Source organism: Podarcis raffonei, chromosome 6, assembly GCF_027172205.1.
Source record: "Podarcis raffonei isolate rPodRaf1 chromosome 6, rPodRaf1.pri, whole genome shotgun sequence".
Taxonomy (NCBI): domain Eukaryota; kingdom Metazoa; phylum Chordata; class Lepidosauria; order Squamata; family Lacertidae; genus Podarcis; species Podarcis raffonei.
In genome coordinates, this window is record NC_070607.1 from 69,823,320 (window position 1) to 69,839,816 (window position 16,497).

Consider the following 16,497-nt stretch of genomic DNA (forward strand, 5'->3'; position numbering starts at 1 on the left):
CAATTAAAAATAAAATAATAACATATTTTAAACTGTGAAAAACATCTAAATGCAATGAAACACAACAAAACATATAACCACATGTCTGAATAGGCTTGCCCAAGCGGAAAGCTTTTTTAGCAGATGTCTAAAAGAATACAATGATGGAGCCTGCCTAATGTCAACAGGCAAGCAGAAAGAAGAAGAAGAGTTTGGATTTGATATCCCGCTTTATCACTACCTGAAGGAGTCTCAAAGTGGGTAACATTCTCCTTTCCCTTCCTCCCCCACAACAAACACTCTGTGAGGTGAGTGGGGCTGAGAGACTTCAAAGAAGTGTGACTAGCCCAAGGTCACCCAGCAGCTGCATGTGGAGGAGCGGAGACACAAACCCGGTTCACCAGATTATGAGTCTACCACTCTTAACCACTACACCACACTGGCTCTATAGAAAGTACTGCTCTGTTGACTAAGGAAGGTTCAGGAGGCCAAGACCCTAGTATTTTTTGTCAGGAATAGATAACTTGTAGCCCTCCAAATCTTAATGGACTACAACTCCCATCATTCCTGACCACTAGCCATGCTGGCTGTGATTAGGCTGGTACTGGGTTGAATTTCTATATAACCTTGCTTTCATAAACAAACCACTTCCTTGTTAGGTGTAAGCTGCTGGTGGCAGTTCTCCCCTGCAGGGGTGAGGACTTCTTAAGATGACCTCCCCCCTGTACCTGAATGCTTTGAGGGACTTTATGGCTGGTAAGGTTGGCACTCTTGCTGAAGCCCTGGCCTCAATATGGAATGGTGAGATGGCTGTCAATATGACCCTTTCTGGCACTGTGGAGTCCAAAAGGCATTCTGGTTTACTGGGGAGCTCTGGATGATGAAACAAGCAGGACAATGGCTCAAAAGCATAAGTCTCATAGCAAAGATGACCAAGCACATGTGAGAGCACAAAATCATGCCTATGGTGATGGTAGCTACAACCCATACATTACACACTGATAGAGTATTAAGTAGTGGGTGGACATAGCAGATGCCACAGAGAGTTATCCAAGTACAGTGGTGCCTCGCAAGACGAAATTAATTCGTTCCGCGAGTCTTTTCGTCTTGCGATGTTTTTCGTCTTGCGGAGCACGGTCAGTCGCAACTGCACATCTTCAAGCGGTTTTTTTTAAAAAAGGAAACAAACTCACAAGACGTTTTCGTCTTGTGAAGCAAGCCCATAGGGAAAATTGTCTTGCGAAGCAACTCAAAAAACGAAAAACTCTTTCGTCTTGCGAGTTTTTCATCTTCCGAGGCATTCGTCTTGCGAGGTACCACTGTAGTTCTTTATAAGTAAGCTGGAACTGACTGAACTGAACTGAACAGCAAACAGCTCAGCCGGCCTGCTTTTATAGGCAACCGGCTGTCAACATTGTAACAACAGCAGCCCAGTGTTTACCCTCTAAATTAACTTATGTGGACCTGAGTGAAAACTATATACAGTACACAATACCCCCTGGTGGCCAGGGTGAGAACTTCAATACATAACATAGAGCATGCTCATTTTATTTTACTAGGAGACTTAGGGCTTGCCCTGGTGATCAAAAATGGACTTCTCTCTTACTAAGGCAGCAGTATGCTCTCTTTAAATGGGTTTAGGGAGATGGGAATTACCCAAATGATTCTGAGCAAAATCAAAAATAAAGAACAAGTATTCACAATGCTATAAGCTGCTGTGCTGAAGTACATAAAATACTTAAACATCAAAATGCAGACATGGGAGAATGTGAACAGCTTATTCCCAACAACTATTACCTTTAAACTTAAAGGCTCGAAGAGTCTAAAGAGTTATAAAACACAGACACAGACACACACACACACACACACACGTAAGAGAACGAACTAGAAATTGCCCAAAACAAACTTAATTCGTGTTCTGTTCACTCAGGATTTATGGGAACTAAATACATTTTCAAAAACTAATTTAGGGAACTTCATTAAACCAAACTAGTTCATCCCAATCACTGGAATAGTTGGGCTTTTGAAGAGAGTCATATTTACATTTGCTCTTTCATGTAATCAGAAGAAAACATCATTGGATCTGCATATCCTGCTGTTTGTGTGATATAGATGCATGCATGTGTATGTATCACTTCTTCCCTCACACCTGCAAGTACTTGCATCCTCAGAAAGCCACTCTGAAAGGCACAATGATCATCTGGGACCTGTTTGTAGGAGCATGAGGGACACAAATTTGGGCTGGGATCAATGACACACTCACATTTTACTAAGGTACTGCTTCTCGCAAACTGGGATCAAAGCTATGTACTCCAGCACTGGGGAAGAAAAACACACAGCTTCCAAAGAACTAGATTTTTTTTTAAAAGATTCACAAAATGGTGATGCATTTCTGAAAGAGGAAGGATAAAAATTTATAGTGTTTGAGGGTTTTGTTTAATGGTGAATATGTGAGGGATCATGATGGAGCCTTAAAGAAATTAAGCAGACTTCCCGTGGGCTCCTGGTTGGCCACTCTGAGGAGTACTTGCTAGACTAGAAGGGCCATCCATCAGATTCAGCAGGCCTCTTATTATGTTATGTTCAAATATGCTTTGAGTGAGCTGAAGTAACTTATTCCTGACACTCAACCTTTATGCATTTCCTGAAGGCAGTTTAGGACTCCTTTGCATTTGAACTCCTTTGTTTTTCATTCATGTTGGATCCTTAGATACTGTGCTAAAGGTAAAGGGACCCCTGACCGTTAGGTCCAGTCGCGGATGACTCTGGGGTTGCGGCACTCATCTTGCTTTATTGGCTGAGGGACCGGTGTACAGCTTCCAAGTCATGTGGTCAGCATGACTAAGCCGCTTCTGGCGAACCAGAGCAGTGCACGGAAACGCTGTTTACCTTCCTGCCAGAGCGGTACCTATTTATCTACTTGCATTTTTATGTGCTTTTGAACTGCTAGGTTGGCAGGAGCAGGGACCGAGCAACGGGAGCTCACCCCATCATGGGGATTCGAACTGCCAGCCTTCTGATCAGCAAGCCCTAGGCTCAGTGGTTTAGACTGTGCTAAGTTACATCTATATTGGCCACAAGGGGAGAATCACCCACTTTTGAGCTGTTGGCTGGGCCCTTTAACAGCAGTCCCATCTGCAAAAATAAATAAATTTATATCTAATTATTTTAAATATTTATAGGCTGCCTTTCTGGATAGTGGAGAATAAGTACACAAACACAAAATTAGAAAACACTATTGTACTAAAACTTTCAAAAAACAGAAAAGTAAGCAGTGAAGGGTTAGTTTACTTCCAAATATCCATACATTCCTGTTTATTATGTCTTCAAAGCTTTGTCTAAACCTCTGTGAAAGGACCCAGGAGCAGGCTAGGCTAGGGTGTTTTTTCTGGTCAGTTGGCAACACTGCACTTGTGTCGTAATCATATTCTTCACTACATATTGTCTGGAATGGGCTGGTGGGCTTGTTGTTGGGGGATCGACGTGGCATAGCGTGGCACTTACTCTCAGAGCTAGATGTAATCCAGATGAGACAGGAAAGCATTAACTGAAAGTTATAGCAAATGAAATTTCCGGTCTTTACATAATGATTCTCTTTTGAAGTAACAGGACAGTTCAGGTAGCTGAACAGCCAGCATCTCAACACTGACATTGAATGCAGAGTCATCATCTGCTTGAATAAGGGACCACTTCTGATGGCGTGACACAACAGCATCCTTTATAGAACAGGATCACCAGCCATGAGTCACTGAAAGTCAGATGAAGCTTCCAGACTGTTCCTATCTTTGGGTGGATTTAAATCACATGCCAGAAAATTTAGGTTGCACAATTAAAATGGATTTGGTGCTCTTGCACAACTGGCCCACCCCCTTGTTCCTTCAACCCCACCCAAAACCAGAATTTAAAAAAAATACTTTTTTTAAAATTAAAAAGATTTTCTTGTTTTACAAAAGTGTTTGCAATGTCTCTCTCGTATTCCCTCCCCCATGTAACATTTTTACAAATCAGTTTCATTTGTTGAGACATTGGGAAGAAAAGGGGGAAAGAGGTGGAGGGGGGGAAATGGGTGGGGTTGGGGTTGGGCGAAGGTGTTACTATTTTACTTACTATTTTGCTTATTTTACTATATGTAGGGTTTGGTGTCAGCGTTGCTTGTGCAGGTTCTTTGTTGTTCGCTTGTGTTTTTTTGGTGGTGAGAGAGGTTGGAGTTGGCCTAGGGTGTGCTTGTTCATTTGTGGTTGGCTGTGGTGGTCTTTGTTTTCATGTGTGAGTGGGGTGGGTGGGACTTTTTGAGATAAGGAAAGTGATGGTGAAATGTGCTGGAAAGTGTGGGATAACGCTTGCTTGATGCCATATGATCTAACCTCCCCACAAACAATCCAGAACAGTGCTCAAGGAATAGCTGGCATTATTTAACCTCACTGCAAACTTTGTACAAACAAAACGAGATGAATGCTTAATAAACAGATTGTCTGGAAGCGGCCAAAGTTGCAAACTTTTAGAAGTCCCACTGATTCTATTGGAAGCAATTTATTATACTTGCTTAACCCTGCCATCAAAATCAATGGGTTGTGCAGCCAGAGTCTGTGCATATATATATATATCAAGAAGCGCCGTTGACTTCACCGAGGTCTTACTTCCCAGTCAGTGTGCAGCTTTAAAAATGCATAATTTCTGCTGAATCATGCCTGTTATTGTGCAATCCTATATTATGAGCAAGAAGCCATATGACCTATGGCTTCCTGCTGGAAATATATGATACATGACAAAGGCCTTAATGCAGTAGCATATGCAAACATGGATGCTGAATCTGCTGCTTTCCAGCGGGCATGATACTTCACTAAAATATTTAGGCTATATTGAATTTAAGTGCTTTTTCAGCCATCTTGCTATCCAGCTCAGGCTTTCTTCTCTTACGAATGCACCGCTGATAAAGTAGTGCAAATTTCTCTGAGCAGTGAGAATTGTGGTGAGGATAATATGTAATTATTATATTATCAGCCTTTCGCCTCATGATATTTTTAAGGCAGTGATGACTTGTTTACTATGTGCCATTTATCGTAAGTGGTTTTGTTGCCCTGGTTGCAATTTTGGTGCCCATTAAGATGGAAACTTTATGTAAATCGGGATCATCCATTAATATCTATAATTCATGCTGGAACGGAGGCAATCGCTTGTTATGGGAGGAAACCATAAACAGGAGTTTTATGAGCAGAGAAAAAAAAATCTTGCAAAGGTAGTTCTCTAAAAATAATTTCCCCTAGTAGCCTAACATAAATCCTTAATTTTAGTAGCACACGTAGCAGGATGAAATGATGATTGATTTTTTTCGAAGCATTGTGGGCTGCCACAACAGAGTCTTTGCTATAAAAGACTAGACATTTTCAATTGCTTTTTATAACTTCAGAATTGATTTTATTTGCTTAGCACCTGACTAACGTAACGAAAGAGAAACAAATACAGCCAAATGCCAAGGTAGACAGTTTTTTTTAAAAAAAATAAAAAATGCAGTTTGGGAAATTATGTCAATGTAGATTAAGGGGGGGGGGGCACAGAACATTACACAGCTATTTGTGAACAAATGACAGAGCACCCTACAGTTGCACTGTAAAACCAGGCAGTGTTAGTCTCAACACAGAGAAAAAGCAGACATACAGAAAACAAATTAGAGTATTTAAAACATGGGTAGGCAAACTAAGACCCAGGGGCTAGATCTGGCCCAATCACCTTCTAAATCCGGCCCGTGGACGGTCTGGAAATCAGCATGTTTTTACATGCGTAGAATGTGTCGTTTTATTTAAAATGCATCTCTGGGTTTTTTGTGGAGTCTGCCTGGTGTTTTTACATGAGTAGAATGTGTGCTTTTATTTAAAATGCATCTCTGGATTATTTGTGGGGCATAGGAATTCGTTCATCCCCCCCCAATATAGTCCAGCCCCCCACAAGGTCTGAGGAACAGTGGACCAGCCCCCTGCTGAAAAAGTTTGCTGACCCCTGATTTAAAATGAAGAGAGGTACAGTATAACAGTTAGATGATCAGACTAAGTGGGAAGACCTTGCTCAGCCATGAAGCTCACTGGTCAATCACTCTTGGACTTGCACACACTTGTGTTTACTCTGCATCTAGTACACTCCCAGTGTACTAGAGAAGTGGTGTACAGACACATGAGCCGTAATTCATACCTAGCCTGTTGTTGCCTATGAAATACTGCATTGTCATTATCATTATCATTAGTATTATTACTATTAGAATTTGTATACCATCCTATACCTAGGGGTCCCAGGGCGGTTCACAGAATTAAATCAAGATATAAAACCACAAAAAACATAATACTTTTTTAAAAAAAAAAAACCAATAGCGCCCCCCAAACACATTTTAAAAGGGTATAGGATGTCTGTCAGATCAACCAAAGGCCTGGTTAAAAAGGAACATTTTTGCCTAGTGCCTAAAGGTGTATAATGAAGGTACCAGGCGAACTTCTCTGGGGAGAGCATTCCACAGACTGGGAGCCACTGCAGAGAAGGCCCGTTCTTGTGTTGCCACCCTCCTGACCTCTCGAGGAGGAGGCACATGAAGAAGGGCCTCAGGAGATTATCTCAGGGTCCGGTTAGGATCATATGGAAAGAGATGGTCCTTGAGATATTGCGGTCCTGAGCCATTTCTGATGCACCCCCGTCCCTACCAGCTATGATCCAAATGGGGAAAAAGAAGAACCTAGTTGTCTTTTAGGCTGGCCATGGGTTACACAGCTTCAACCTCGCCTATCTCATAGGATTGTTGTGGGGATAAAAAGAGGGGGAACCCCCTATGCCACCTTAGCACCTTCTGGGTCAGCTATAAAAGTAACTGATAACAACAACAACAACTGAAAGGCTAGGATTCTCTTTGAAATATGCAGCTATAACAGTACGGGCAAATTAATATTTTCTTTCAGATCCCCACCTTTTATTGTAAGGAATTGTTGTTTTCAGCAACTGTTCTAGCGGCAACATTTGAAAAATGCTCTTGCAAGTATTTCAAGAAAACTGCAGAACTTAAGAATGCAAAGAGCTTCTTACTGGGAAGATTTTTCATATCTCAAAAAATGAATTTTTGTGGCTTATGTTTAGTAGTAGGTTCTAGGCAAAAAAAAAAGAAAAAAAAAAAGAGTAAGAAACCAGGGCATGATTTTTTAATTATTTTTTAGTGTAGGCATTTATGATTGTTTCATGGCATGAATGTTGGCTGTAATTCCCTGAGCTGTGAAACTTATGGAAATGAGATTTCATTCTCCTTAGCCTTTATGTTCAGTCTTTCTTCTTATAGGTGTTGCAGCTGTAATCTTCTGTAACCAAGCAGGGCTTAAGGTCTTCAGAGCCCATGAGGATGAGACCTTGTTAAATACCAAGATGAAAAGAAGGGACGACACGGTTCATTTTCTTTGTGCAGAGATTCCACATAATTAAGATTAGGGATGGGGAACCTCTGGCCCTCCAGATATTGTTGGGCTCCAGCTCCCATCATCTCTATCCTGCATGGCCAATATTCAGGAATGATGGGAGGTGTAGTCCTGCAACATCTGGAGGGCCAGAAGTTCCCCGCTCCTAATTCAGACAGATACAAAAAGCTATATGTAAAGTGTACCAAACTTTTGGGCTTGTCTGAAAACTGTTTAAAATAAGTAATAACATAATATGAAATGCCTGTGTTTGTAACAACTTTACTGTTGCAGGTGCACACTAGCTAAACAAGGCCACATTCATACTATATATTAAAAATGTTATGATATCACAATAAGCACTCATGGCTCCTCCCCCCCAAGTATTCTGGGAGTTGTAGTTTGCTAAGGGTACTGAGAGTTGTTAGGAGACCCCATTCCCCTCCCGGAGCTATAATTCCCATGTTTCTATATCAGGGGTCAGCAAACATTTTCAGCAGGGGGCCAGTCCACTGTCCCTCACACCTTGTGGGGGACCGGACTATATTTTGAAAAAAAAAATATATGAACGAATTCCTATACCCCACAAATAACCCAGAGATGCATTTTAAATAAAAGCACACATTCTACTCATTTAAAAACACGCTGATTCCCGGACCATCTGTGGGCCAGATTTAGAAGGTGACTGGGCCAAATCCAGCCCCGGGGCCTTAGTTTGCCTACCCATGACCTGTATACTAGCAGTTATTAAATTTGAAGCCCAAAAGGTTGAGATCATCTGGGTGCACTGGGTGGGAAGCTGGTTCAATGTTGCATTTTGCCAAGAAAGTGCCATGACGGCAGTCTCTGACCAGCCTTACTGTATGGTCAAAGGATGCATAGCGCACTGAGCAAAGCTCCTGTAGGATGGCACTATTAACAGTCCCCCCTTTTGGGTAAGAGAGATTGCGAATTAAACAGAACTCACCAGGGGTCTTCTTTGGCACAATACCCAAAGGCAAGATCTGTACATCCTCTAGAACAGGCTTCTTCAACCTCGGCCCTCCTAATGTTTTTGGCCTACAACTCCCATGATCCCTAGCTAGCGGGACCAGTGGTCAGGAATGATGGGAATTGTAGTCTCAAAACATCTGGAGGGCCGAGGTTGAGGAAGCCTGCTCTAGAAGCCCAGATGTGAAGGGGCCGGCTGCTGCTGCAGCTGCAGCTGCACTCTGGTGTTTCTTCTCTCTGCGCTCCTCTCAGTGGTCATTCCTTTCTCCAAGTGCTGAGGTTGTCTGCAAGGGATTCCCACATGGCAGGGTTGATGTTGCCAACCTTCATGTCATGTTTGCAGACATCTTTGTAATGCAAAGATGGTCTGCCCACAGGCCTGGTGCCTGAAGCCAGCTTGTCCTTGGGGATCCTACCATCTTTCATTCTGTGAACATGACCTATCCAGCAGAGACGTTGCTGATACAGGAGTGGTGAACATGCTGCGAATGTGGGCTTGGGAGAGCACATCTTTCTTTGAGACTCTGTCCTGCCACGTGCTGCCTAAAATCTTCCTGACTCATTGCATGTGGAAGGTGTTGATGCGTCACTCCTGGTGGTTGTAAGTTGCCCACAACTCACTTCCATAACAAGCTCAACACACAAGACTGGTAGACCTTCATCTTGGTATTGGTTATTAATTGTTAGGAGCTTGTCCTACACTCGAATAGGACCCTGGCAGAGACACATGCTCAACTGCCATGTTCTCTCCCTCCTGGTCATTTGTTCGGGAGCTTCAAAAGCTTTCTTCAGCCTGAACATCACAGTGACCGATGCCAACAGACATCAGCACACTTAGGGATCTGCAGAATTTGCGCAGCTTGCGTAACAGACCTCAGCAACTCAGCATTTTGGTTAATCTACTTTATTTACATATAAACACACATGGAGCAACATGGCTCTCTCTAGCATCAGACAGCAAAGAGAAAAAGAACAAAGGACAATAGTCCCACTTCATGGAACACAGTAACACAAACACCCTGTCTCCGTCACTTCCCACTCTGTGAAGCCAAAACATACACCATCATGTGATAGACAAAAATCCCATGACTGCAATCACAGAGCAGGAATTCTAACATTAATATCACATTCTCCCACACCCTTTTGGAGAGGAGAGCCACTGCCATAGCTGCCTTGCTGATCCGCTTGTCCAGCTCACACTAGACTAGTAAGCAAATCTTAAAATTGGTAGGGATAAAATATGCTCTGAATTTTTATTCACTAGGTCAGCATACCCTCCATTTTTCTCTCAGTAACTCTACTAATACCTAGTATTACTTGATTGACTATATAGGAAGACTGTCATATTAAAGGCAATCAGAACATACCTTGTTTGTTTCGGTATGTCCTTTATACTTATTTTTGACAGTTGTAAATAGTACGTTTTCCTGGATGCTGTTGTTTCACAGGTTTTGCTCAGAATAATAATCTGCCCAAAGCAAATAAATGTTATCTTCTAGGAAAATCACTGGGCTACTAAATAATTGTTGATTTTCTGACATGAAGATTGCTGTGAAAACAGTACAAGTGGGTTTTCTTAAATGCCTGTCTGAGCTGATACATCAGTGGCTCGTTGCAATACAGGGATGTGTGTCCAACCCACAGTTTCTAAGATGAGATTTGTATTAGGTCAATAGTTTGTTATTTTCTTAAAAAACAAGTTAAATGCCATGGCATTGCTGTATCTGGCCCCATGCAATGCTCATCCAGCAGAAAACATGCCACTCCTTTCATATAGGAGAGAGGGAGGGAGTAGCAAAAAGCAGCTGGTAGTCAACAAAAACAAACAAGCCTCTAGGCTTCCCCAATGTGATTTCCTCCAGATGTTGTGGGTTACAATCTGGAGGCTGGCTGGGTGGGGCTGATGGGATTTGGATGGGACTTTTTCTGGGGCTGCACCCTGATTGTGGAATAAAAGTTATTTACTTATTTATATACTGCCAGTTATGATCTGTCTCATGGCAGCGTACGTGTTAAAACACTAAAACAGTAAAACAGTAAAATTGCAATACAATAAATAAAATGGCTTATCATCATGGCAATGTGCGTAGGTGAGCCTGAGGCTCACATACTCCCTGCTCTCCTTTCCATTTCTGCCATGGCTGCAAGAATGAGATCAGAAGCTTTTGGTTCCGTTTCTTTCCCAATTAACCTGTACCTGGAAAGAGTGGGGCAAAAGGTAAGGGTGGGTAAGCCCAGTGCCAGGTGCCAGCAAATCCAACCCCCCCCCCCATGGTAGGCTGCCAGGAATAGATAAACAAGGAGAGTTCTTACTGAAGTCTTTTATTCAATATTCACAAAGAGAGGCTTAGAAAAGCTGCCTCTTGGAGTAATGGCTTTGCTCCAAGTGAAACCGGGCACCCTCCATCTCTCCCGTTATACGTCATCCCTATGGTGGCTGATCTGTGCCTTCTGCCTCTGAGCTCTCTGCTCTCCTACTTTCAATGCCCACGGGGTTATGGGGGGGTGTCTGGCATGCTTTCTAAAGACACTGAGTCTGTCAGCTGTCTCCCCCCTGATGCTGCTGCTTCTTCCTGCTCCTCTCCCATTATTTCCCAGCTTTCCCCCTCTTCAGCCTCTGGGCTATAACCTCCCGCAAACCACTGTTGCAAAGCTAAACTGTCTTCCTCTTCTCTGGAAGGTTCAGGAGGAGGGGGAGGCGGTCTCCATCAATCCTCCTCTGAGGTCCAGTCCCCGACACCCAAGAGTCAGACCATTGATCCATCTAGCTCAGTAGTGTCTAAACTGACTGGTAGCAATTGGCCAGGGTTTCAAACAGGAGCCCTTCCTAGCCCTACCTGGAGATGCTGGGAAATGAACCTGGGACTATGGCAGGTGGTGGATGCTCCTTCATTGGAAGTTTTTAAACAAAGGTTGCATGGCCATCTGCCAGGGATTCTTGAGCTGGGATTCTTGCATTGCAGGGGGTTGGACTAGATGGCCCTTGCTGTCCCTCCAACTCTACAATTCTATGATTCTATGACCTTCTGCAGCAAGGCTCTGCCACTGAGCTACAGACGTTTCCCGACTTGCTCATACTGTAAAGGGCTGATGTTTTTGTTTTTAACCTCTGAATGGTTATAACCATAGGAATAGGCTGAGAGTAAGAAGAAGGTGTTGTTGTTTTCAAAACAACATCAGTGAATATTGCCACAGATTCTCACAAATGTAGCATAGGAAGAACAACATAAGGAGCCATTCTGGCAAATGCAGCCTTCTCCCTGTTTGCTTTTTCGGCTGCTTGCATAACAAATCTAGCAGCGCATGAAAGCCATCCCCCTTATTATAAAATTGTGTTCAATGAGTTCTCCCTAAATATGTCACAGCTCATTTGAGGTTGTTTAGCTTAAAGTGGCTCATCTGAGCATTTTGTTCAGACTGGAGACATTTGCTTTGTTAGTGATAAGGCAAATGAGCCCTCAGTGGTTTCGGAAGCCACGTAAATCCAGTTGTCAATTAATGGATTGCTACTAAACAAAGCTGTCAGTTTGACTGCTTTGACACAGTTTGTACATACCGAGCCAGTGCTGTTGTTTTTCCATGATGTGCATACTGAAAACACCCTTCCCTCCAGTAACAGGGGTGTGTGTGCATTTGTGTTTTAGCCTGCGAGATACTGAAGAAGCAAAATAGCTCAATGAGGTCTCCCGAGGGAAATGGCACTTGCACCTGCAATATGTTGTACATTTAGGAGACATAACAAGGGACCTTTAGGAGTCACATTAATTAAATTTTATTTAGTTTGCTCAGCTTAGAGCTTAATTAAATCGCATCATCTGGAATAGAACACTGCATTGTAATTAAGCACTAAGATACTAATGATGAACTACAATAATAACTGTTCACTCTTAATCAGTGCACAGTTTAAAGGGAATTTTCTGAACCTGTCCCTTTTGTATTTTTCCTAACTCTTTCACAGCAAGGTGCTCTGTGCTATCTGAAGCACTCCACTGGAATTGGAGTAGGGATCAGAGGCAGGGCTAAGAACATAAGAAGGGCCCTTCAGGATCAGGCCAGTGACCCATCTAGTTCATCATCCTGCTGTCACAGTGGCCAAGCAGATGCTCATAAGCAGGACCTGAGCACAATAGCTCTCTCTCCTTGTCCTTTCCAGCAACTGGTATTCAGAATCATACTGCCTCTGTCAGTGAAGGTAGAGCATAGCCACCGTACTAGTAGTCATTGATACCCTCATCCTTCTTGAAGTAATCTTCACCTCCTTTAAAGCCTTCAAAACTGGTGGCCATCAATACATCCTGTGAGAGTGAACTCCGTAATTTAACTATGCACTTGTATATGTACTGCATTCTGTCTTTCCCAAATCTTCCAACATTATTACTGAGTTCTAGTAATAATAACAAAATTTTATTTATATCCCGCCCTACCCAGCTGAAGCCGGGCTCAGAGCAGCTAACAACAGTACAATAATACAGCATTCTAAAATCAATTCATTATAAAATCAGTTCAAATCAAATTGATGGCAACCATTGGGCTAGAGTTCTGTGAAGAATTACCAAAGGAGGGGGTTAGGCTGTTCCTTGGCCAAAGGCCTAGTGGAACAGCTCTGTCTTGCAGGCCCTGCGGAAAGATGTCAAGTCCTGCAGGGCCCTAGACTCTTGAGACAGAGCGTTCCACCAGTTTGGAGCTACAGCCGAAAAAGCCCTGGCTCTGGTTGAGGCCAGCCTAACCTCTCTGTGGCCTGGGACCTCCAAGATGTTTTTGTTTGAAGAGCGTAAGGAGAGGCGGTCCCGTAGGTACGAGGGTCCTAGGCCGTATAGGGCTTTAAATGTTAAAATCAGTATTTATTTATTTATCAGTATTTTCTCCCTCTCTCATGAGGGAGAAAACTTTTAGCAATTTTGGGGAGTTGCCAATTGCTCATTACTCAGCTGCTTCTGAGATGGTGGTAGTTGTAGTGGAGTAGACTCTGAACCTCTGAAAACCTTGGGTGCACCTATTCAGAAAGCAGTGGAGATAGCAAAGTCACTTTGTGCATGTGGCAACTGTTTATAGCTAGGAAATGAGAGCTGCTGACCCTAATAGTTGACATGCATTCATAGTCTAATGGTGATTTCATTTTTTACAGAACAGGTTGGTTGGATTTGCAGTAGTAAAGGAAATGAACGCTTTATCTTTATATCTTTCTTTAAAGATGAGGAACAAATTTTGTTTCAGGGCTAATATAATTTCTTATTAGAATTCACAAAGTTCTTTTTCAAGAGAAACATACACATTTGAACACACACAAACACACACGAGTTTGGCTATGGGCTGCACATAAACCGCTGGAAATTTTCATGCCATGCTTAATCTCTTGGGTTGTGGACAATGTTCCTGCCTTTTCACCCTGACAAGATCTAGGGCTTGGGTTTAAATCCTGGGTTCCTGGATCCAGACTAAATCATTTCTCCATGTAGTAGTAGCACATGTGAGTAGATACATGTGGGAAAAACAATACAGAGGTGGCAATGTGTTTGGTGATAATATCAAAAGTCACACATGTTTGAAGACTACAAGGTTTGTTTAAGCTCTATAAAGGTAAAGGGACCCCTGACCATTAGGTCCAGTCGCAGACGACTCTGGGGTTGCGGCGCTCATCTCACTTTATTGGCTGAGGGAGCTGGCGTACAGCTTCCGGGTCATGTTGCCAGCATGACTAAGCCGCTTCTGGCGAACCAGAGCAGCGCACGGAAATGCCGTTTACCTTCCCGCTGGAGTGGTACCTATTTATCTACTTGCACTTTGATGTGCTTTCGAACTGCTAGTTGGCAGGAGCTGGGACCAAGCAATGGGAGCTCACCCTGTCGCGGGAATTCAAACCGCCGACCTTCTAATCAGCAAGTCCTAAGAAATAAATAAGAAGGGCGTGATCCAACCAATGTTAATAGCATTTAAGGTGTCAATGTTACATTAACTTATCATATTTTAGGAACTGAAATAAATGCTTTTTCAGATTGTGCATAGTTGACCTACGGAACTTGCTCCTACAGGAGGCAGTGATGGCCACCAACTTGGAAGACTTTAAAAAGAATTAGACAAATTCATGGAAGATAACACTATCAGTGATTACTAGCCATGATGGCTATGCTTTGCCTCCACACTCAGAGGCAGTCATGCTTCAGAATTCCAGTTGTTGGAAACCACAGTGTGCCAGAGCTCTTGTGCCTGGGTCCTGCTTGCTAGTTTCCCACAGACATCCAGGTGATCACTGTGAGAAGAGGATACTGGGCTAGATGGGCAATTGACCTGATCCAGCAAACTCTTCTCAAATTCTAATGTACTTGAAAATAAGGCCCATTGAATTCAATGGAGCTTGCTTCTGAGCAGACATATACAGGATTGTGCAATAAGTTGTAAATATTTCAGTGGGGAAGCTAAACATCAGTGTATCCCACTCCCACTGAAATCAATGGGATTTCAAGGTGTTTAATGCTGTCTGAATTATGCTCCCGGTTGGATTGTATACTTCTGCTTAGGGCTGTCCCTACCGATAGGGAAAATGAGGTAGCTGCCTCAGGCGATGGATGCTAAGGGGCAGGGAGCTGTGTGTGCCATGCAGCCACTAAGCTACCGATAGCTTGCTGCCCTTTCGCCAGTGCTGAAGTTAACTTTAACTGCCAGACTGGTCAGCTTTTGTATCTGGATTAGGGGAAGTGTCATCATGTCCTTTGCCTCAGGCAGCAAATTGTCTTGGATCAGCCCTGCTTCTGCTTTACCGTGATAGAAAGAGAAGACGTCAAAAGTTCAAAAGGCATTCTTGCCTAGCATCCAAAAATAGTGCTTTATAGCTTCCGTTTCACAGTGACAGGACAACTAAACGTGAAAGGATCACAAAGAGACACCAGAAAAGTTACCACAGGGATTGAAGATTATAGGGATTGTAATTAAGTGTATAGCAACTCTGCTGTATGGACCTATTTATTGGCTATATAGCTGCCCAGAAAGGTTGGGCTACCCAATTCATTTTTCAAAAATGTCTTGTAACCATACTATTTGAGATCAGCTTGATGCTTTTAGAAACACACTTGTGTGATAACAGCAAAATAAAAGCAGAGCCACTCTTTGGAAGAAAATGGACCTCTGTCTTTCTTGTGGATCAATGGCAAGGGTGGCTTTTTCGGTTTTGAAGTGTCTCATCTATATTTGATGAGGGGAATTTGAATTGCATGCTTATTTTAGCTAAAAGCACTGTGCTTTCAGCTGGCTGTAGATTCAGGAGAAACAAGAGCTCCTTACAATGCAAAGACAGTTAGAAGTACACTTAGTTTTGATTATTGAGGGTTGTACTGGTAGCCTGAATTCAATAATAGCCTCACAAAACAAGGCTAATGGTTGAATCAACGCAGCCATTTAGGCACAATTTCCCCCTCTGTCTGCAATTACCACCACAGACAGAAAACTGAGGCAATGAGGTCACAAGGGTATATCTGTCAATATCAGTTACTTATTTTTCCAGTCATAAGTTCAGTTCTTCACATTTCCACATCAGTTTGCCATTTTTGAAAAAAAAAATCTTGTTGAAAATTTATAAGCAATTTAGTGCAGATATACATGTCTTTGTATGCACTTTTTCCTTAATATACAAATTTGGGGGACGCAGAGATGGATCTTCCACTACAGGCTCCTATTCTTTCGTAGCATTCCATCTGGAAATATGTAAGCTATAACAGCAGCAGTGATGTTAAGTCCAGCATAATTTGGTTAGAGGGCCTATGACACTAGTGGCTTCGATTTGCATGGCGCACGGTAGCACAGTGAGGAAAAGACGCGTATTCAGACTCAATTGTATGGCTCCCTAGTATATAACCCCACAATCTAATGACCTGTTATTGTGTCTTCCTAGAAGGCCATTTGTGCCACTGGAGCATTTAAGTAGTGCTAATTGCTTGTTGTTTATAAGGCAATTAAATGATTATCAGTGTGCATTCATTTATCCTCTTGGGCTGCGAAAGGAAATGGTAACAATTTAGTGAGCTTAGTTTAGAAAAATGAGTAGTATTTCAGCAATTTCTGGGACAACCATGAGCTTAAATTGACTGAATCACAGTGCTTAGGACCTTACAGAATCAAG